This window comes from Eumetopias jubatus, unplaced genomic scaffold, assembly GCF_037043125.1.
Source record: "Eumetopias jubatus isolate StellerSeaLion01/CBP00866 unplaced genomic scaffold, mEumJub1_p1.0 scaffold_7, whole genome shotgun sequence".
Lineage (NCBI taxonomy): Eukaryota > Metazoa > Chordata > Mammalia > Carnivora > Otariidae > Eumetopias > Eumetopias jubatus.
Window position 1 is genome coordinate 108,817,883 of NW_028274813.1, and position 21,925 is coordinate 108,839,807.

Here is a 21,925-nt window from a genome sequence, read left to right on the forward strand (position 1 = left end):
CCAATTTTTAGAATGTTCTCAATGCATTTGAAGTAGAATTAATCACCTTTTTTCCCCCTCCCTGGAATTCTCTGGCTATAAATCAGTATTCTTTTTAAAAAAATAAATGAAAGTTCTTTTATGATGCCATTAAGTACATGTCAGGATCTACTCTTCAATTAGGTGGGATTGTGATTGTTAGATTAGACTCCTTTGCAGGTGACGCACTGACTAGAGGAATTGATCCCCCAGTGATTCTATATTTTAGGGCTGAGTTGAGAAATTTGTCATTTGTTCTATCTTAAAAGTAGCCAGAATAAATGAGAGGATTTTTATAGACTGTAAAATCCAAACTAAATATCCTGGAAAAATCTTGATGACTTAAAGGTTATTTGTTTAAGTATCAGAAATTAATTTTTTAATGAACATGCAGTAAAATTGACTGTGTGTACAGTTGATGAACTTTAACGTGTGTAGATTTTCATGTAACTGTCATCACAGTCAGTATTTAGATATCCGGATAGTTCCATTAGTTCATAAAACTCCCTTATGCTGTCCCTTTGTAGTTGTACTCTATCTCACCCAATACCCTTGGCAACCACTTTGTCATATAATTTTGTCTTTTCAAAAATGGCCACTAAATGGGATCATAAAGTATATAGCTATTTGAGATAGTTACACGTGCATTTACTCAGCATAGTGCCTTAAGATTTCACCTAACTTGTATATCATTATTTCATTCATTTTTATTGCTGAGTAGTGTTTGATTGTATGGATGTACCATAGTTTATCCCTTAATTCATTGAAGGACTTTGAGGTATTTCAAGTTTGTAGCTATTTTGAATAAAGATGTTATAAATATTTGTTTGTTGGCTTTTGTGAATGCGAGTTTTCACTTCTCTTGGGTAAATACATAGTAGTGAGATTGTTGGTAATTGTATAATTTTACTTAATAAGAAATTGCCAAACTGTTTTCTAAATTGGTTGTAACACTTTATATGCCCGTCAGCAATGTGTGATAGTTCTAGTTGTTCTCCCTATTTGCCAGCACTTGGGATGGTCATTCTTTTGTTTGTTTAGTTTTTATTTCATAATCATAAACTTAACTGTAATCCATCTAGACTTGGAGGGGAGTAAGGAAAACATGAAACCTATAGAATTGCAGTGAGAACACAAAGATGATAGGATATTTTAAACAGGTGGGTGTGAAGGGGTGCTCTCCTGAGCTACAGAAGAAATGGTCTGGTAGTTAAGATAAAACACAAGTGAAATTTGTTAGATTTGTCCATAGTCAGCAATGGTGATCATCTTGCTGGTCTTTTCATTCCTGGCCCCAAAGCGCTCCATGGCTTTTACAATATTCATGCCCTCCTTCACTTTGCCAAAGAACGCGTGCTTGCCATCCAACCACTCAGTCTTGGCAGTGCAGATGAAAAACTGGGAACCGTTTTTGCGGGGTCTAGCATTTGCCATGGATAAGATGCCAGGACCTGTGTGCTTCAGGATGAAATTCTCATCATCAAATTTCTCCCCATAGATGGACTTGCTGCCAGTGCCATTATGGCATGTGAAGTCACCACCCTGGCATGTAAATCCTGGAATAAGCCTATGAAAGCAGGCACCTTTATAACCAAATCCTTTCTCCCCAGTGCTCAGAGCACAAAAGTTTTCTGTTGCCTTTGGAGCTCTGCAAACAGCTTGAAGGGGATGTGGCCAGAGCGCTTGCTGTCTGCAATGATATCAAAGAACACAATGGGGTGACCATGGCTGGGTGGGCACAGGCAGCTCTCGGGCAGCGGCATCTGCAAGTGGTTTTTTTTTTTTTAATTATAGCCGTTCTAATAGATTTGGAATGATATCTGATAATGATTTTAAATTGCATTTTCCTAATAGTTAATGATATCAAACACTTTGTCATGTGCTTTTTTACTATACATATATTCTTTTTGGGTCTGTCCAAGTGTTTTGTCCATTTTTTTTAAATAATAGAAGCTTTATTTTGGAATAGTTTAGATTTGTAGAAAAGTTGCATAGATAATACAGAGGATCCCTGTATGGCCCTCACCCAGCTTAATGACAACATCTTATAAAACCAAAACCAAGTACATTTATCAAAATGAAGAAACCAACATAGGTACCTTAATGTTAACCAAATTCCACATCCTAAACTCGGATTTTGTCACATTTTCCACTAGTCTCCTTTTTATGTTCCAAGGATTCCACATTGCATTTATTAAGTCTCCTTAGTCTCCTACGGTTTGTGGCAGTTTCTTAGTCTGTCTTTTGTTTTTCATGACCTTACTAATTTTGAGTATTAATACTAGTTAGGTATTTTGGAGAATGTCCCCAATTTGTGTTTAATGTTTTCTTCTGACTAGACTGAGGTTAAGGGTTTTAGGGAAGAATATCAAAGTTATGACAGTGAAGTACCCTTCTTGTGTCACATCATATCAGGGCGTGTATGATAATATCACTTGGTTAAGGTAGTGTTTGCTAGGTTTCTACACTGTAAAGTTATTATTTCTTTCTTTCTGTCATTTGTTCTTTGGAAATGAATCACTAATTCTAGCCTGCATTCAAGGAGGTGGGGTGATGATTTCATTTTATGGATGAGGGTCTGTCTACGTATATTATTAGGAATTCTTCCGTAAAGAAGTTTGTCCCTTACCTTTCATTCATTAATTAATTCGTTCATTCATTTAGGTCATTATGTATACTTCTTTTATACATTGGCTTATAATCCAATGAATGCTGTGTTATTTATTTTGTTGCTAAAATTATTTCATTGTTGAACGCTGTATCCCTTTGACATTTTTTGAGTACTGTCTTACTTTCTGGCACTACAAGATACTCCAAACTTATCTTGTATTTTCTCCACCCTATTCCTAGAATCATTCATTTCTCTGAGCTCTGGCTTCTTGTATTGGAGAATTGTGTTTAGAGACCAGTGTCTGGGTGCTGGATGTACTCCTTACTATGGGGTGTCACTGTTTCTAGGCCTTTTCAGAGGATAGAGGTGGCAGTTATACATCTGTATGCTAATCCGTGTGTCTGTACACATTATAATTGTTTCTGTATTTATCCATCTGTATTATGTATTAAACAGTATATATGTTAAGTTCATACCAACGTCTGTGACTCTGCTCCAGTACCATAAGGTTCATTCTAGCCTTCTCCTTTTTGCTTAACTTCTGACTTCTCTGAGAATGAGAAACCTGGCATATTTACTATTTGTTTGGAACAAATTTGTTCCAAATTTGTTCCAAACAAATTTGTTCCAAATTTGTTCCAAACAAATTTGTTCCAAAATTGTTCCAAAACAAAACATATTTGTTCCACGCCAGTTTACATGTAAAAACTAAATTTAGAATAACCGTTACTCCCATGAGAAATAAATTTACCAACTAGAGTACAGTGTTTATGTATGGGTCCTTTTGTATTTAGCCTTAAAGTTTCCATTTAAAACATTGTTTTCCAAAGTTACTTAGGTCAGCTCATTTTCCTTCCAACGTCTTCAGTGGGGTTCTGCCATTCATTTGCAATACAGTCACATTCATTTGTCACAGACTGCATTCTATCTTAAAATTTCCCTACCATCTTAGTTGATTTTTAAAAATTTGCATACCTTAACGTTAACTTTTTGCAATGTACAGTTCTATGGGTTTTGACAAATGCACAGGGTCATTATCCACTATGCCAGTACCATACAGACAGTTTTCATCACACTGAATATTCTCCTGTTAAAAGGTTCTGGACCCAGTTACAGGGGTGCCTGGGTGGCTCAGTCATTAGGCGTCTGCCTTCGGCTCAGGTCATGATCCCAGCATCCTGGGATCGAGCCCTGCATTGGGTTCCCTGCTCAGTGGGAAGCCTGCTTCTCTCTCTCCTACTCCCGCTGCTTCTTTTCCCTCTCTCGCTGTGTCTCTCTCTGTCAAATAAATAAATAAAATCTTAAAAAAAAAAAAAGTTCTGGACCCAGTTACACCCTGTATATGTGTGCATGTAGAGGACAGAGGAGTTCCCCACGCCAACAAGCAGTTCTCTTGTACACAAGCTGGATGTCCTACAATTCAACTAAATTCTGACACCATCTACTCAGAGATAGAATCAGTTAAGGGCTCAGTCCCATATGACTGTGCACTCCGTACCTCAGTTCATATACCAGTTGCAAGCTCAGATTGTCACCAGTGATTCTGACCCACCAGCTATCGATCAGAAGTTCCAATGACCCCCCCTCCTTGGGTTTGATTAATTTGCTAGACGGTTTACAGAACTCAAAGAAACATTTAACTTACTAGATTATTGGCTTATTAAAAAGTATATAACTTAGGAACAGCCAGATGGAAGATATGCCTAGGGCAAGGTATGGGAAAAGGGTGCAAAGCTTCCATGCCCTCTAAGAGCACACTACTCTCCAAATGCCCACATATTCACCACCTAGAAGTTCTCTGAAACCCTTCCTGTTGTGTTTTTATGGAGGTTTCATTACATAAACATGATTGATTAAATCATTGGCCATTGGCACTTGATTCAGACTCTAGTCCCTCTCCCCTCCCTGGAAGTTCACGGGGTGGAACTAAATTTCCAACCCCCTAATCACATGGTTGGTTCTTCTGGAAACCAGCCTCCATCCTTACTTAGTTACTTTCTACAAGTCACCTCATTATCATAAACCCAGTTGTGGTGGAAAGGGACTTGTTACAAGTAACAAGACACCCATTTCACCTTTATGGCTCTGAAGTGATTATAGGAACTGAGGCCAAGAGACCAAATATAACAAAAGGTTTTGGGAACTGTGAGCTAGGAACCAGATGAAATCCAAATGTATATGAGAAATATGTTTTGGTCATCTGAATGAGCAAATGTATGTATTTGCTATAAATCACCAAATTGCACTAAGTTCTGACACCATCTACCTAGAGATTGTATCAGATTCCACCTGTTAAGGGCTCAATCCCATAGGACTACCCATCCCACACCTCAGTTCACACACCTGCTTTGTAGTTAGCCATTCCCACATTCCCCAATCCCTGACAACCACTAATGTCTTTTCTTTTCATACTGTTTTGCCTTTTCCAGTGTGTCATATGCGTGCAGTCATATACTATGTGACTTTTTGGATCTGACTTCTCACTTAGCGAAGTGCATTTAAGATTTCTCCATGTTGTCTTATTAATCAAATAGTTGACGCCTTTTTATTCCTGCAGAGTATTCTATTGTATGGATTTACCACAGTTGTTTTATCCATTCATCTTATTGAAATAACTTTCTAGGCCCAAGATAGAGCTGCTCCTGCTCCAGGTGCCACATCAGTAGACCAAAACCGTCTCTGTAAAAGCTCCACTTCACCAAAAACACAAGATCTCTAGTCAGACAATCCCCAAACACCAGGCCAACTCTGGGCCTTCTCACCCCAAATGAGGTTGACTGTGGGGTCCTAGCCAATCAGATATTTTCCATTTGTCTCTTCCTTGTTCTTTATTCTTTATCCTGTAAAAGCTTGTTTTCTGCCCCATTTTCATTTCTTGGAATGGAGACTATCCACCTCATAAAATGTTAAATAAAATTTGTATCACCTAAATTATTACCTTTAATCATTTTTTGTTTTTAACAACCTGTTGAAGGTTGTTAAAACCTTCTTGGTTCCTTCAGTTTTTGGTGATATGAGTAAAGCTTTTATTAAACAGTCACGTACAGATTTTTGTGTGAATATGCTTTCAGTTCACTTGAGTAAGTAATCTAGGAGTTTGATTGCTGGGTTGTGTAAGTGTAAATTTAACATTATAAGAAACCACCAAATTGTTTTTCAAGTGGTTGTGCCATTTTTCATTCCCACCAGCAGTGAATGAGAGTTCCTATTGCTCTGCATCTGTGGCAGCATTTTCTATTGCTATGTTTTTGTTTATTTTTAAATTTTAGCCATTCTAATCAGTGTGCTTTTTGTTCATATTTAAATTGGATTTTTTCTTCCTGTTGAGTTTTGAGAGTTCTTTATATATTCTGGAATACAAATTCTTTGTTGAATATGTAAGTTTCAAAAATTATCTCCCTCTCTGTAGCTTGTCTTTATATTATGTTAGATAACTTTCTGGAGCAGAAGTTTTTAATTTAGATAAAGTCCAATTTATCCCTTTTTACTTATTGGGCTGTATTTTGATGTCATATCTAAGAACTCTTTACCTAGCCCTAGGTCACAGAAATTTTGTCCTTGGGAGGGGGGAGTAAAAAGTTTTATAGTTTTATATTTTACATATCCATTTGAGCTAATTTTTATATGAAGTGAGATGTTTAGGTAAAAATTCAGTTTTTTTCTTTATATTTGGATGCTCAGTTGTTCCAACACAATTTGTCAAAAAGGCTATTCTTTTCTCATTGTATTTTCTTTGAACTTTTGTTAAAAATCAGTTGGTCATGTTTGTGTGGAGCCTATTTGTGGACACTGTTCTGTTCCATTAGATTATATGGTTCCTCCAATTTTCTTTTTTTATATATTTGTTTTTAATAGTTTTGGCTATTTTAGATTTTTTGCCTTTCCATATTAGTTTGAAAATAAGCTTGCTATAACAGCAAAAAATGCTGGGATTTTGATTGGAATTGTGTTAAATCTGTAGACCAGTTTGGGAGAGAATTGACATTTTTACTATTTTGAGTTTTCCAGTTTGTGAACTCAGTATATCCTTCTATTCACTTATGTCTTCTTTGACTTACTTCATCAGCATTTTGTAGTTTTTAGCATACAGATCCTGTACATGTTTTATCAGATTTATACCTAAGTTATTTGTTTCTATGGAACTATTATAAGTGGCATTATTTAAAAATTGGGGGGGATGGGCGCCTGGGTGGCTCAGTCGTTAAGCGTCTGCCTTCGGCTCAGGTCATGATCCCAGGGTCCTGGGATCGAGCCCCACGTTGGGCTCTCTGCTCAGCGGAGAGCCTGCTTCTCCCTCTCCCACTCCCCCTGCTTGTGTTCCCTCTCTCGCTGTGTCTCTGTCAAAAAATAAATAAAATCTTTAATAAATAAATAAATAAAATTGGGGGTTCCAAAGTGTTCATTATATAGTATATAGAAATATAATTGATGTTGACCTTGATAATTTCATTTATTAGTTCCAGGAGGGGTTTGTTTGTATTCCTTGGGATTTTCTGTGTAGACAGTAATGTCATTTGCAAATAAGGACAGTTTTATTTCTTTTTTTTTTTTTAAAGATTTTATTTATTTGAGAGAGAGAGTGAGAGAGAGAGAGAGCACGTGAGAGGGGGGAGAGTCAGAGGGAGAAGCAGGCTCCCCACTGAGCAGGGAGCCTGATGCGGGACTCGATCCTGGGACTGCAGGATCATGACCTGAGCCGAAAGCAGTCGCTTAACCAACTGAGCCACCCAGGTGCCCAGGACAGTTTTATTTCTTACTTGCCAGTCTTATCAGTCTGGAGTTATCTCTTTTTTAAATGTTTGGTAGATTTCATTACTGAAGACATTTGGACCTGAAGAATTCCTTTTTTTTTTTTTTGAAAGTTTTTAACTACAAATTCAATTTATCTGATACTTCTGTGCAGCTTATCCATATTATTGGATGTGAATGTTTGTAGTTTGTCATTTCAGGGAGTTCTTGAGTGTATGTGCATAGAGCTGCTCACAGTATTTCCTTGCTTTTTAAATATTTGTATGATCTATTGTGAAATCTCCCCATTTGTATTGATATTGAGAATTTATGTCTTCTCCCTTTTTGTCTTTGTCAGTCTTGCTGTATTGATCTTTTCCAAGAGCCGGTTTAGGTTTTAATTGATTTTCTGTATTTATTTGTTCTTTTCAATTTCATTGATTCCTGTTCTTTATTATTTCCTTCCTTCTACTTTTTAGTTTGCTCTTCTTTTTCTAGTCTCTTAAGATGAAAGCTTTGATTATTAATTCTAGACTCTTTTTTCTAATGTAAGTATTTAATGCTATAACATCCTCTAAGTAATGCTTTAGCTGTATCCCACAAATTTTGATATGTTGTTTTATTTTTGTTCAGTTCAAAATATTTTGTTTCCCCTCTAACCCATAGATTACTTACAAGTGTGTTTTGAAATTTCGTTCTCTTTGGAGAGTGTCTTGTTATCTTTCTGTTATTGGCATCTAGTCTAATTTTGTTAGAGATAACAGCCTTTTGTATGATTTAAAATTTTTTGTTTGTAAAGGTTTCTTTTATGATCCAGTGTATTATTTTTCTATTGCTGCTTTAGCAAATTACCACAAACAGTGGTTTAAACAGCACAAATTTATTGTCTTAAGTTCTGGAGCTCAGAAGTTTGAAGCCTGTTTCACTGGGCTATATCCCAGGTATCAGCAAGACTGTTACTTCTTTCTGGAAGCTCAGTGGGATAATTTATTTCCTTTTTCTTGCCACCTTCTAAAGGTGCTCACTTTCCTTGACTCCTGGCCCCTTACAGCAGTGGCTTACTAGTTATGCTATTATAGTTAAAGAATGTTTCTTTCTACTATTTTTTTTTACTTTCCTTTAGTTGGTGTGTTTAGATCTTTTATATATATATTTTTAAAGATTTTATTTATTTGAGAGAGGGAACACAAGCAGAGGGAGTGGGAGAGGGAGAAGCAGGCTTCCTGCCGAGCAGGGAGCCTGATGTGGGGCTCGATCCCAGGACCCTGGGACCATGACCCAAGCCAAAGGCAGATGCTTAACGACTGAGCCACCCAGACGCCCCTAGATCTTTTATATTTAATGTAATTATTGATATATTTGAATTTACCTCTACCATTTTCTTATTCTTTTTTTCTATTTGTTACCCCTGTTTTTATTTCTCTATTTTCCCTTTCCTGCCTTCTTTGGAGTATTTGATTTGTGTGCCTCTGTGTGTGTGTGGGGGGGGGGGGTTAGGTATTCCATTATAATTTGTTGATTGTGTTTTTACAGTTTGTTTTTTAGTGGTTGCTCTAGAGATTACAATGTACTTTTCAGTTTACTTAGAATCAAAATTTTACTACTTCATGTGGCACATAAAAACTGTATCACCATACAGCCCCTTTACCACCCCACCCACTTTATGCTGTTGTTGTGTTATATATTATGTTGTATGACATTCATTGAAAGCTCTATTACACAATGTTATACTTTGTGCTTTCAACTATCAAACATATTTAAAGAACTCAGGATGAGAATGGTCTATTATATTTAATTAGATATTTGACAATTACATTGCTCTTCCTTACTAATGTTTCAAAGTTCCCTTATGGTATTATTTACCATCTGTTGGAAGAATTTCCTTTAGCAATTCTTTTAAAGCACTCCTGCTGTCAAAACATTCTTTAAGTTTTCCTTCATCTAAGAATGTCTTTATTTCACTTTCATCTCTGAAGGATACTTTTGCTGGATATGGAATTCTGGGTTGACAGTTCTTTTCTTTCAGCATTAAAAATGTTCTACTTCCTTCTGGCCCACATATGTTCTGAAAATAGATTCACAGTCATTTGAACACTTTTCCCCTTTAAGTAATACTAAATTTTTCTGGCTGCTTTCAAGACTTTTTGTCTAAAGTTTCTGAAATTTTATTAGTATGTGGCTGGTTATGGATTTCTTTGTATTTATTCTGTTTGGGGAGTTTGCTGAGCTTCTTAAAACTGTAAGTTTGTCTTTCAACAAATTCAACAAATACCAAACTCCCCTCTTGTTTGGATTCTATTGTCACAAATGTGGGATCTGGGGCACTCCTCTTTTTTTATTTTTTTCTAATCTTTTTCTCTGTTGTTCACACTGGGTAATTTCAGTTCATCTATATTAAGTACATTGACTTCATCTTTTGTCATCTCTATTCTTTTTTTTTTCTTAAGATTCTATTTATTTATTTGAGAGAGAGGGAGAGAAAGCAAGTGAGAGAACAGAGTATGAGTGGCAGGGAGGGGCAGAGGGAGAGGGAGAAGCAGACTCCTGGGATAGAGCTCCCTCAGCAGGGAGCGGACTCGGGGCTGACTTGGGGCTCTATCCCAGGAGTTGGGGATCATGACCTGAGCTGAAGACAGACGCTTAACGTACTGAGACACCCAGGTGCCCTGTCATCTCTATTCTATTGAGGTCATCTAGTGAGCTTTTAATTTTGGTTATTGATATTTTTTCACTTCTGAGGTTTGTATTTGGTTCTTTTTTTATATCTTCTTTTTCTTTTTTTGAGACTTTGTATTTTTCCAGTTGTTTCAAGAATGTTTGCTCTTGCTTGGTGAAGCATTCTATAATGGTTGTTCTCATATCTTTAATATCTTCCTCAGATAGTTCCAGTGTCTGTGGTTTCTTGGTGTAGGCATCTTTTCTCATGTAAGTTGAGATTTTCCTGTTTCTTCATTTGCCAAGTAATTTTGGGTTATATTCTGGACAGTTTGGTATGTTATGATACGTTCAAATCCTATGCAGAATGTTGATATATTTGTTTTAGTAGGCAAATAACCCCGTTAGGCTAAGACTGCCAGTTCCTGTGGGTTGTGTTTACAACATTAGTTCAATTTTCAAAGCCTTTGCCATGCTATTTGGATCTGTCTTACATGTGCACCACACATGGGTCCGTCTGGAATTTGGGTAGTGGTCTGTATCATAGTTCAAGTCTCAAAGTGTACGTGTGGTTGTTCAGGTCAGATCCACCCATGGGCTGCTTGAGGGTGAGCCTGGGAGTTCATAAACAACTTGAAGCATTGCTTTCCTAAACTCCTCCTTTTCTGGGATCTCCCAGTAATTTCTGATTCCCTGCGGCTATCTTTTCTATTCTCTGACCAGAAAGCTTTATTTATTCATCTCTAATGTGCATTCCCTACAACTGTGCCCATTCTCGTCCATTACATGAGAAAAGATTGCATTCCCTACAACTGTGCCCATATCCAGGGCCAGGTGGCAGAACAACAGAGAAAAAGCAAACAGGGATTCACCACATCCTCTTTGGACCACAGCTCCTCTAATCAGAGAGGAAGGTTTCCCCTTCCTCAGAGTTTTAGGATTCTGAGCTTGAGAGAATGGGGGAGGGATTTCCACACTTTCTTTGAGTAGAAGTTCCCTTTCCCTCTCCTAGAGCCAGCACTAGACAGCTTTTACTGAAGTTTTCTCTGTACTAATGTCCACTTCCAGGTTTGGGGCTGTAGGATACCTGAACTGGAGGTTGCATACTGGAAAATGATGTTTCAGTGGTACTTCAAATTCTGGTCTTCCTACCCAACCTGTGCGCTTCCTATTTTAACTTCTCAAAGTTCTGAAGTAGCTCTTCCATGTGTTCTATCCAGGTCTTGTAGCTACCTTGACTTGGAGAGACAGGTTGGAGTATGATTACCCCATTTTATCTGGCACTAGAACCTTACTTAAAAGTTATAAATTTTATTTCTCTAGGAATTTGACAAGAAACTGAATTTTTGATCAGATATATTTTGAGTATGAAACCAGACATGTAACAAAGTTTAGATTCTTTCATTTGATTAAGGTAAGATTGCTTAGTAAAATTAATCATACCCCCACTATATATTTTTAAACTTATATTTTAATGTGTGCTTTACTAACACATTTTACTTTTCAGTCTACCTGAGATTCTGACCTCAAAATATTTTCAGGGTTCCTTTACCATTTAAATAACTAATGTTTCATGTAACAACTTCCAGATACAAGAGGATATAATAACTTCCAGAAATGAGGGAACATGTGATTATTTGTTTATTGAGGGTGTTGTATATTGATAATCAGATCTGTTTGCCTGGTGCAGGAGTCAGCAAATTATGGCCCAAAGGCCAGCACCTGTTTTGGTAAATAGAATTTTATTGGAACATAGTCACACCCATTCATTATAATATTGTCTGTGGCTGCCTTAACACCACAGTGGCAAAGTTCATTAGTTGCAACAGTGTCTTTGTGGCCTGCAAGCCTAAAAGCTAGCTCTTTAAGAAAAGTTTGCTGACTGAATCAGAGTATCTTGCTATGCCGTGTAATTATATGTGAATCGATAGCTAACTGATTTTAGTTATTAGTAAGTGTCGTCAGGTATGAAAACTAGTGATTATTTTTTAGAAAGAGGTGTTAATTTTCTGAAGTAATTGACTTTAAAAATAAGACAAAGCTATGAGCAATTAAATGCCAAGTCCTTATTTCCAGTAGAAGTCTTCATTTTGCTTAGATTTAAAAAAGTGAAAGTTTATGTGATAAAGGTCAAGTTTCTTCCTGTCTAAAAAAATTCACACAAATGTATTTAATATTATTTTCTTTCCTAGGAAATTTAAACAGAACTAGTAACATTTTGGAAGTAATCATTATGTGTTTTAATATCTGTCCTAGTAACACAAGTATTTTAGATTATATAAAGTTTTAATTGAAATAAAATTGATTCTGATATAAAACTGTGTTTTAGTGGCTAAAGTTGGAATTATGTTTCTAAAATTTATATTGAATCACTTATACCTGTTTGTGATTCCTAAAATTATGAGTATTTAAAAAACATAAGATAGAAGGAGAAATCAAAATTTGAGCCTAGACAGTTTATAAAATGTTTGCTAGCCTGCTCAGGAGTCTCTTGACTAAAGAAAAACATATTTTTTACACGTGGACATATAGATTAGAATTTCCAGGCAATATCATATAAAGGAATTTCTCTTTTTTCTGAAACAAAATCTGAAAAATAAATTATTTTTTGCTAATTTCTAGGTAATATTAACAAAATAAAGTAAGTTTCTAAAATCTTTACATCATAACTATTTGATTTGAAAAAGTCTCATATCATGCATGAAGCTGAGATACATTTAGCTTTCTAATAGACTTGTGTGAGGTATCTTGTGTTTTTATAAAGTGAATTTAAAACTTTTAAAAATTTACATTTTAAAGGAGGAAATCTAGAAATTTATCTGAAAAATGTATTTTGTATTATTTTATATTGTCATTTTACATTTAAATCAATATAGATTTAAAGCCTATTAGAGTACTTATATATTTGAATTATGAAAGTTGGATAAAATAAGGCTACAGAAGAATTGATGGGACTCTTGGTAGCTTGAACATGTGAATGAGGCCACCTTAGTATTAGCATGTTTAGCTGTGGTCTAAACTGAATTGGTTTGGAAAGTACCTATCTGATTCATAGACTGAGACTTATGAATAAGAATTCCCTTTTAAATGATGGATGATATAAGAAAGTACTACTAAAGCTTTTTGCTTCTATCAAAATCATATCTGAAGATGTCTTTTCTTTTTTAACTTCCCTGATTTATGTTTTGTTGTGGTCCTTCCATACAAACTTAGATTAGTTAGTTTTTTCTAGGTCAACATAAAATATTTCATTTTAAAAATCAGCTACTGGGGGCGCCTGGGTGGCTCAGTCGTTGAGCGTCTGCCTTCGGCTCAGGTCATGATCTAAAGGTCCTGGAATCGAGCCCCACATTGGGCTCCCTGCTTGGCAGGAGCCTGCTTCTCCCTCCCCCACTCCCCCTGCTTGTGTTCTCTCTCTCACTGTCTCTCTCTCTGTCAGATAAACAAATAAAATCTTTAAAAAAAAAATCGGCTACTGAGTCATTGCTAATTTGACATTATTACTGCAGTTAGATATGTGTGTTGAAGACAGACAGATTTTCTTCTTTAAATTGAATATGCTTCCTGCTTTTTAGAGTTATATATGTCTGGATAAGAAAGGGCTTGGGTGGATTAGTTAGGAATTTTTTTTGAATGTCAATGTCTTAGTCCATTTGGGCTGTTATAACAAAATAACAAAAGCTGGATAGCTTATAAACTATAGAATTTCAAGATCAGTAAACTTGAACTGGGAAGTTCAAGATCAGTGCCAGCAGATTTAGTTTCTAGTAAGGACTTGCTTTCTGGTTCATAGACATCTGTTTTTTTGCTGTGTCTCACATAGTGGAAGGGGTGAGGGAGCTCTCTGGGGCCTCCTTTATAAGGGCACACTAATCTCATTCATGAGGGCTCTCCCCTCATGACCTGATCACCTCCCAAAGGCCCCACCTCCAAGTACCATCACATTGGGGGTTAGGATTTCAATATGAATTTCTGGGGGACACAAACATTCGGTCAGATTTTTAATTTCATAGACCCTGATCAATGTCATTGTATAGTCTTTAGGGCAGTAAAGAAACTAATACGGAAATGAGCCTTTAAGGATTATCCTCACAGGAGATAATGCAAAAACATGTTACTTTAATTGATCACTATGGGATTTTCTTAAACTTTAAGTGATATATTTTTTAAGTCCTTTCTTTATACATATTTTATTTTCTACCAAATAAACTCTTAAATTTTATTCACAAAATTTGCTACCAAGGAAGGTATACATACTTTTGAAAGAGAGGAATAAAGGCTATTATTTTTTTTAAGATTCCCCCCCTTTTTTTTTTTAAGATTTTATCTACTTATTTGACAGAGAGCACAAGCAGGCAGAGTGGCAGGCATATGGAGAGGGAGAAACAGGCTCCCCACTGAGCAGGGAGCCAGATGTGGGGCTCGATCCCAAGACCCCAGGACCATGACCTGAGCTGAAGGCAGCCGTTCAACGGACTGAGCCACCCAGGCGCCCCCAAGATTCCCCCTTTTTAAAACAACTTGTTACTTTAGAATAATTTTAGATGTAGAAATACATTCTAAAGATAGTATATAGTTTTTCTATATTATTCACTCAGCTTTCCCTAATGTTAACATATTATGCAGCCTTGGTACAGTGATCAAAACTAATCAACATAGACTACTAAACTATGGACTTGATTAGAATTTCACCAATGTTTCCACTAATGTTCTTTTTCCAGAATCCCACATTACATTTATTTGTTATATTTCCTTCGTTTCCTCCAATCATTGAGAGTTCCTCAGTCTTTGCTTATCTTTCATTCACACTTTGGAAGATGACTGGTCAGGTAGACCTTTGTAGAATGTCATTCAGTGTGGTTTTCTCATGGTTAAAATGAACTTAGAGATTTTGGAAAAGAATGCCAGAGAGGTGATGTGTCCTTCTCAGCATATGATAATCAGGGGTTATGTGATGTCAGCATGTCTCATTGCTGGTGATTTTATTAACCTTTATCACCTGGTTATGGAGGTGTCTGCTAGATTTTTCCACTGTAAAGTTACTGTTTTTCCCTTAATAAATATTTTGGTGAAAATACTTTGAAGTTACACAAATATCCTGTTTCTTTTTAAAAATTTGGCCACTAATTTTAGCATTGATTGGTGGATCTTGCCTGAAGCAGTGATTAGTCTGATGTTTTGATGGTGATTGATTTATCTATTCTACTCCTTCTACATTTATTAATTATAATTCTGTAAGAAAAAGTTGTCCTTCCCCACATTGATTTATTTTATTTAATAATTTATTTATATCCATACACACTCATGGATTTTCATTTTATTCTCTGGATTAGGATCAGTACTAGTATTGGTATCTCCCAAAGCCTAGCAAGTACTTATGCCTTTAATTAGCGTTTCCCAGAATTTCGTATAAATGGACTCTCATAATGTGTAGCCTCTTAGGACCTGTTTCTTTCATTTAATAAAATGCATTTAATATTCATTTATCTATTGTATAAATCACTAGTTTGTTCCTTTTTATTGCCATGTAGCATTCCATTGTAGCATACCAGAGTTTGTTTATCCATTTACCTGTTGAGAGACATCTGGGCTGTTTCCAGCTTTGGGCAATTACGAATAAAGCTATTACATTTACATGAAGGGTTGTTTTGTTTTTTTTTTTGGCATTTTTTGTGTGTGGATTTTGGTTTTGATTTTGGTTTTGTTTTCACTTGGGTAAATACTTAGGAGTGGGATTATGGACTTTAAGTATATATTCAGTTTTCTAAGAAACTGCCTAACTTTTTTCTAAGTGGCTATACAATTTTGCATTCTTACCACCAGAGTATGAGAGTTCCTATTGCTCTGTATCCTCTTCAACCCATGGGTATTATCAGTTTGTTTTTGTCTTTTCTGTTCTTTTTTTTTTTTAAGATTTTATTTATTTATTTCAGAGAGAGAATGAGAGATAGAAAGCACAAGAGGGAAGAGGGTCAGAGGGAGAAGCAGACTCCCTGCTGAGCAGGAAGCCTGATGTGGGACTCGATCCCGGGACTCCAGGATCATGACCTGAGCCAAAGGCCGTCGCTTAACCAACTGAGCCACCCAGGCGCCCTTGTCTTTTCTGTTCTAATATATGTATAGTGGTTTTAATTTGCATTTCTTAAATGACTAATAATGTTAATATGCAATCCATGTTTGTGAATGGGTAGCTGGTCCCTTTTATTTCTCTTGATTTTCTTCTTTTTTGATCAACCAGGTGGGTAGAGTCTTTTCCAATATAGTTTTGATTGAATTAGTTGCTATCATCTCTATTTAGCTATATTTTATAATAAATACACATTTCCATATATCAGTTTTGGCTTTCTGTACTTATAGTGGAATGAATATAAGTTTTTATATAGCTGAGTATTTGAATGATAATTTCATTATTGTCTAAAGCTAGATTGCTTTATAAGAATCTTCATAGATTACATCTGTGACTAAATACACTTGCAAGGCAAGGGAAAATGTAAGAAATTCTGTTAGTGCTAGAGGTTGCTTTGGATTGACAAATGTCACTGTAGAAAAAGAAATCTTAGGGTCTTTAGTGAGATCTTTTTCCCCTTTGACTATCAAATGAACAAGCAAACCTGATACTTTCTTGGGATGTTTGTCAATGTATTCAGCCTTTGTTATATTCTTATAACTAATCAGTTAATATTAGGTGAAAGAGAGTAGAAATGAATGTTTTTAAATTTGCCCCAATTTACATAAACATTTAAATTGACAGCTTGAAAATATGATGTTGCTTCATTGAACTGAATTAATGAAAATGTGTGGAATACTCATCTTCTACTTTCTTGCATTTCAAAGACTACTGCCAAAAAGCCCTATAATTCAGTAACTGAGTTTTTAGTTTAAATTTGGCTTCTATCAGAATGAAATGAAGATATAAAGTTTTAGTGAGTGATTTTTATCCTATTGGAGCTTTATATTTACTGTTTCTGTTTTGTAAAGGCCTATGTTTAATTTAATCTATTAGGCTATGTGCAGGGATGCCAAGTTATTTAAATAGATTTTTCTGTTTGTTTGCTATGTAAAGTCCTTTTGAGAACTTAATATATTACATAAAATGTATGCTTAAAATATAAGCCTTAAAGGACAACATTCCTGTCACGTCACATCACTTGGGTAGTTAGGATTTGATTCTGTTGGTATGGATTCTAGTTAACAAAGTAAGTTATTCCCAATTTCAGCAGGAGAACGCCAGCTTAAGGAATATTTTATTTACATATTCAGATTATGAAAATAATATTAGAAGTCATTACAAATGGGAAGATGACTTTCTTGTCTGCTTTAGAATGAGTCTCTTTAAATATCCTGTTTCATAGTGTGATTACATTACTAATTCTATTGGCTGAAACCAGGTTGGTTGTTACTATTATGATCATGGCAGCCTGAATTCAAACCAGCAAAATTTATTTAATTATTTTTATTTATTTAAAGATTTTATTTATTTAACAGTGAGTGAGCAAAAGCAAGAAGAGCGGCAAAGGGAGAGGGAGAAGCAGACTCACCACTGAGCAGGGAGCCTGACATGGTGCTCGGTCCCAGGGCCATGGGATCATGACCTGAACTGAAGGCAGACACTTAACCAACTGAGCCACCCATGTGTCCCTGTCAGAAGGAATTAAAAAAAAAAAAAAAAAAACAGCAAATTTTAAATTGGAAAATATAGACCTTTCTGTAGTGGCTGCTCTGGTCACTGTATATAACTTATATTGACCTACCTTTTCAGGCTCTCTTTGTAAATAAGTTATGGGTAACACAAAGTAGCCTTGTGAAAGGGAAAAAAAGTACTATATATATTTATGCTATAAATATATTTTATTTCCTTCTTCCATTTTCCTGAACAGCAGGGAAAAAAGAGGAAGAGGGGTGTTTTCTAATGTGTTGATGGTACCTTCTTCCTTTTTTATAGAAGACTAGGAAGGTGAACTTTGTGACTTTGGTTGAGTATGCTTTAGAGCCCAAGAAGGGGCAGCCACAAGCAGTTGTGCATGTATGACAGTTGACAATATCAGTTTTATCTTCCAGTATTGAAATCATTTCTTTTTTTTGAAGATTTTATTTATTTATTATTTATTTATTTATTTTAAAGATTTTATTTATTATTTGACAAAGAGAGAGATAGTGAGAGAGGGAACACAAGCAGGTAGAGTGTGAGAGGGAGAAGCAGGCTTCCCACCAAGCAGGGAGCCTGATGCAGGGCTTGATCCCAGGACCCTGGGATCATGACCTGAGCCGGCAGATGCTTAACGGCTGAGCCACCCAGGCCTCCCAAGATTTTATTTATTTTTAAGATTTATTTGAAAGAGCGTGTGTGCAAATGCGGGGAGGGGCAGAGGGAGAGAGAGAATCCCAAGCAGACTCCCCACTGAGCGTGGAGCCCAAAGTGGGGCTCAGTCTCACCACCCCAGCTGAAATCAAGAGTTGGGTGCCCAACCGCCTGAGCCACCAGGCATCCCAATCACCATTTCTGAATTTGGGGAATTGAGGAAGTATGGAGTTTAACTTCTTTTGAGCAGCTGTTCTTTGGTTGACTCCAAACCAGGTGCTTTTATTTCCATGTTATTTAACTTGGTCCTCACAATTAGCCTACATGGTATGTATGATTACCCACATTTTACAAATAAAGAAAACTTACCCAAGGTAACACAGCTGGTAGTGGCAGAGTCAGAATTTGAACCTTTGTTTTTTTGAGCTAAAAGTCAATGCTTATCCATTATACTATACTGCCTCTCCTAAAATTAGAAAAATAATGAAAAGTATTAGAAAATCTCTCTGAAGTTTTAAGCCTCTTGGAGAGAAACTAATATTAGATAAGACTTACATTATCTCAACCTTTGTAGTGTTTTCTTCAATCTTAAGGGGCTTCACTTTCGGGAGACTTATTTTATACATGTTATATGAAGGAACCACCAGCAGGATACTCATTAATGCTAATTAAATGATTGAGTCTCCAATATATGTCTCAAAGAGGACTCTCTAATGATATTAGCAATATTAATAACTTTCTTGAAGATAAAATCATCTATGAATCAGAAATAGTACATGTATGAATTGCTCTTAGTAAAAATATTCATCTCAAAAATTCACACTTGTAGTACTAGTAACCTTTTAGTCTAATTAAACTCTTAGAAATGATATTTAGTATAACATTTGCAAAACAAACTGTTGTATAGCTTGCAAATAATGCTTTAAACTGTTTGATCAATAAACTCATTTTATGGTAGATCAATAAATTCCATTTGTGCAGTGATTAAGCTGTCTTTATCTTAATGGTATTTTACCCTGTAGTAATGTTATACTGTCAAAATTAACAACTATATGTAGAATTGTTGTCAGTTGTAAGAGTTTTTCTTAACATGTTCATTGTATTAGTGGTCTTATTGTATATTTGTAAATCCATCTATAAGCAAATCATTAGTTGTTCAGTATTTATTTCTAGCATATTAAAATTCTCAAATCCATAAATATAGAAAACATTTCAAATATGATAAAATTGTATGGGAAATTGTTTCAGTATATATAAGCAGTTAAATTATAGACTTTTTTTTTTAAAAGTGCTAAATATTAGTTGATATTTGGTAAGGAAAAACTCCAGAATTCATTATTTCTTCTATATTTTATTTTTTAAAAGATTTTATTTATTTGTCAGAGAGAGAGAGCACACGCAGGGGGAGCAGCAGGCAGAGGCAGAGGGAGAAGCAGGCCGCCTGCTGAGCAAGGAGCTTGCAGGACTTGACCTCAGGACTTTGGGATCATGATCTGAGCTGAAGGAAGATGCTTAATGAGCTGAGCCACCCAGGTATCCCACTTTTGTTATATTTTAGGGCAAAGTATATTATAATATTAAGTAGATGATGTAAAAGCATTACCTGAGTCTGTTTCTTTATTTATATACTTATTTATTCATTTTGGTTTTACAAAGATTCTGTTGAGCACAGAGTCTGATGTGTGGGGCTTGATTGCACAACGCTGAGACCATGACTTGTGCCGAAATCAGAGTTGGATGCTTGACCGACTGAGCCAGCCAGGCACCCTTTTGTAAGTTTTAATATCTATTTTCCTAAGGATTTGTCCATTTCACCTAAATTTTCAAATCCATTGGCATAAAGTTATTTTAAAAAGTCTCATGTTGGGGCACCTGGGTGGCTCAGTTGGTTAAGTGTTTGACTTTTGATTTTGGCTCAGGTCATGATCTCAGGATTGTGAGATCGAGCCCCATGTCAGACTCCATGTTCAGTGGAGATTTTTTTTTTTAATCTTAAAAAAAATGTTCACCATGATAAGTGTAGTTACCATCTGTCACCATACAAAATTATTACAATATTATTGACTCTGTTCTCCGTGTTGTACTTTACAGTATTGTCAACTGACTTATTTTATAACTGGAACTTGGTACCTCTTAATCCCCTTCACCTATTTTGCCCACCTTGCACCTTTCTCCCCTCTTGCAGCCACCCATTTTTTCTCTGTATCTATGAATCCGTTTGTTTTGTTTGTTCATTTATTTTTTTAGTTTCTATATATGAATGAAATCATACAGTATTTCTTTCCTTGACAAAGTTCACTTTATATGATACCTTCTGGGTACATCCATGTTGTTGCAATGGCAAGATTTCATTGTTTATTTATGGCTGAGTAATATTTCATTGTATATGTATACCATATCTTTTTTATTCATTCATGTATCAGTGGACAATTAGGTTGCTTCCCTGTCTTGGCTATTGTAAATAATGCTGCAGTGAACATAGGAGCACATGTATCTTTTTGAATTAGCTTTTTCATTTTGAGGGGGGAATTACCCAGAAGTAGTATCATATAGTGTTTCTACTTTTAGTTTTTTGAAAAACCTCCATACTGTTTTCCATGCTGACTGCACCAATTTACAATTCCACCAACAGTGCTTGAGGGTTCTCTTTTCTCTACATTTGTTTCTCACTAACATTTGTTATTTCTTGTTTTTGTGGTTTTTTTTTTTTTTTATACTAGCTATTCTGACAGCTGTGAGGTGATATCTCAGTATGGTTTTGATTTGCATTTCCCTGATGATTAGTGGTGTTGAGCATCTTTTCATATGTCTGCTGGCTATCTGTGTGTCTTCTTTGGAAACACGTCTATTCAGGCCCACTGCTCAGTTTTTAATCAAATTGTGGGTTTTTTTGGTATTGATAATTCATATGAATTCTTTATATGTTTTGGGTATTAATCCCTTATTAGAATATCATTTGCAAATATTTTCTTCCATTCAGTAGATTGTCTTTACATTTTGTTGATGCTTTCCATCACTGTGAAAAAGCGTTTTAGTTTGGTGTGGTTGCAATTGTTTATTTTTGCTTTTGTTGCCCTAGCCTGAAGAACAGGTCCAAAAAAATATAAATAAGACCAATGTTTAAGAGCTTGTTGTCTGTTTTCTTTTAGGAGTATTATGGTTTCAGGTTTACATTTAGGTCTTTAATCCATTTTGAGTTTATTTTTGTGTATGGCGTAAGAAAGTGGTCCAGTTTCATTCTTTTGCTTGTACCTGTTCAATTTTCTCAACACCGTTTATTGAAAAGTCTGTCTTTTCCCCATTGTGTATTCTTGCCTCCTTTATTGAAGATTAATTGGCCATATAAGCATGGGTTTGTTTCTGGGCTCTCTCTTCTGTCCCACTGATGTATGTGTCTCTTTTTGTGCCAGTACTGTACACTTCTGATAACTGTAGCTTTGTAGTATAGTTTGAAATGTGGGTGTGTGATACCTCCAGCCTTGTTCTTCTTTCTCAAGATTGCTGTGGCTGCTTGGGGTCTTTTGTGGTTCCCCTAACAATTTTTTTTTTATTATTATGTTATGTTAATCACCATACATTACATCATTAGTCAATTTTTAGGATTATTTGTTCTA

General features: G+C 35.7%; 1 protein-coding gene and 1 pseudogene across 2 annotated transcripts in view; one reads left to right on the forward strand and one right to left on the reverse strand.

Annotated features, from left to right (window-relative positions):
* The window catches only part of GLCE (glucuronic acid epimerase), a 115,235-nt gene that overhangs the window by 42,408 nt on the left and 50,902 nt on the right, over positions 1-21,925 (forward strand). Inside the window, exon 1 of one of the 2 annotated variants that reach the window (XM_088024877.1) lies at positions 19,698-19,844. The exons of the other annotated variant lie outside the window; for it this stretch is intronic. The gene's annotated coding sequence lies outside the window, so the exon portion shown is untranslated. Of the gene's footprint in view, positions 1-19,697; positions 19,845-21,925 lie in introns of those variants that run through there. 2 annotated transcript variants of the gene reach the window in all.
* Positions 1,255-1,781, reverse strand: LOC114206306 (peptidyl-prolyl cis-trans isomerase A pseudogene; annotated as a pseudogene).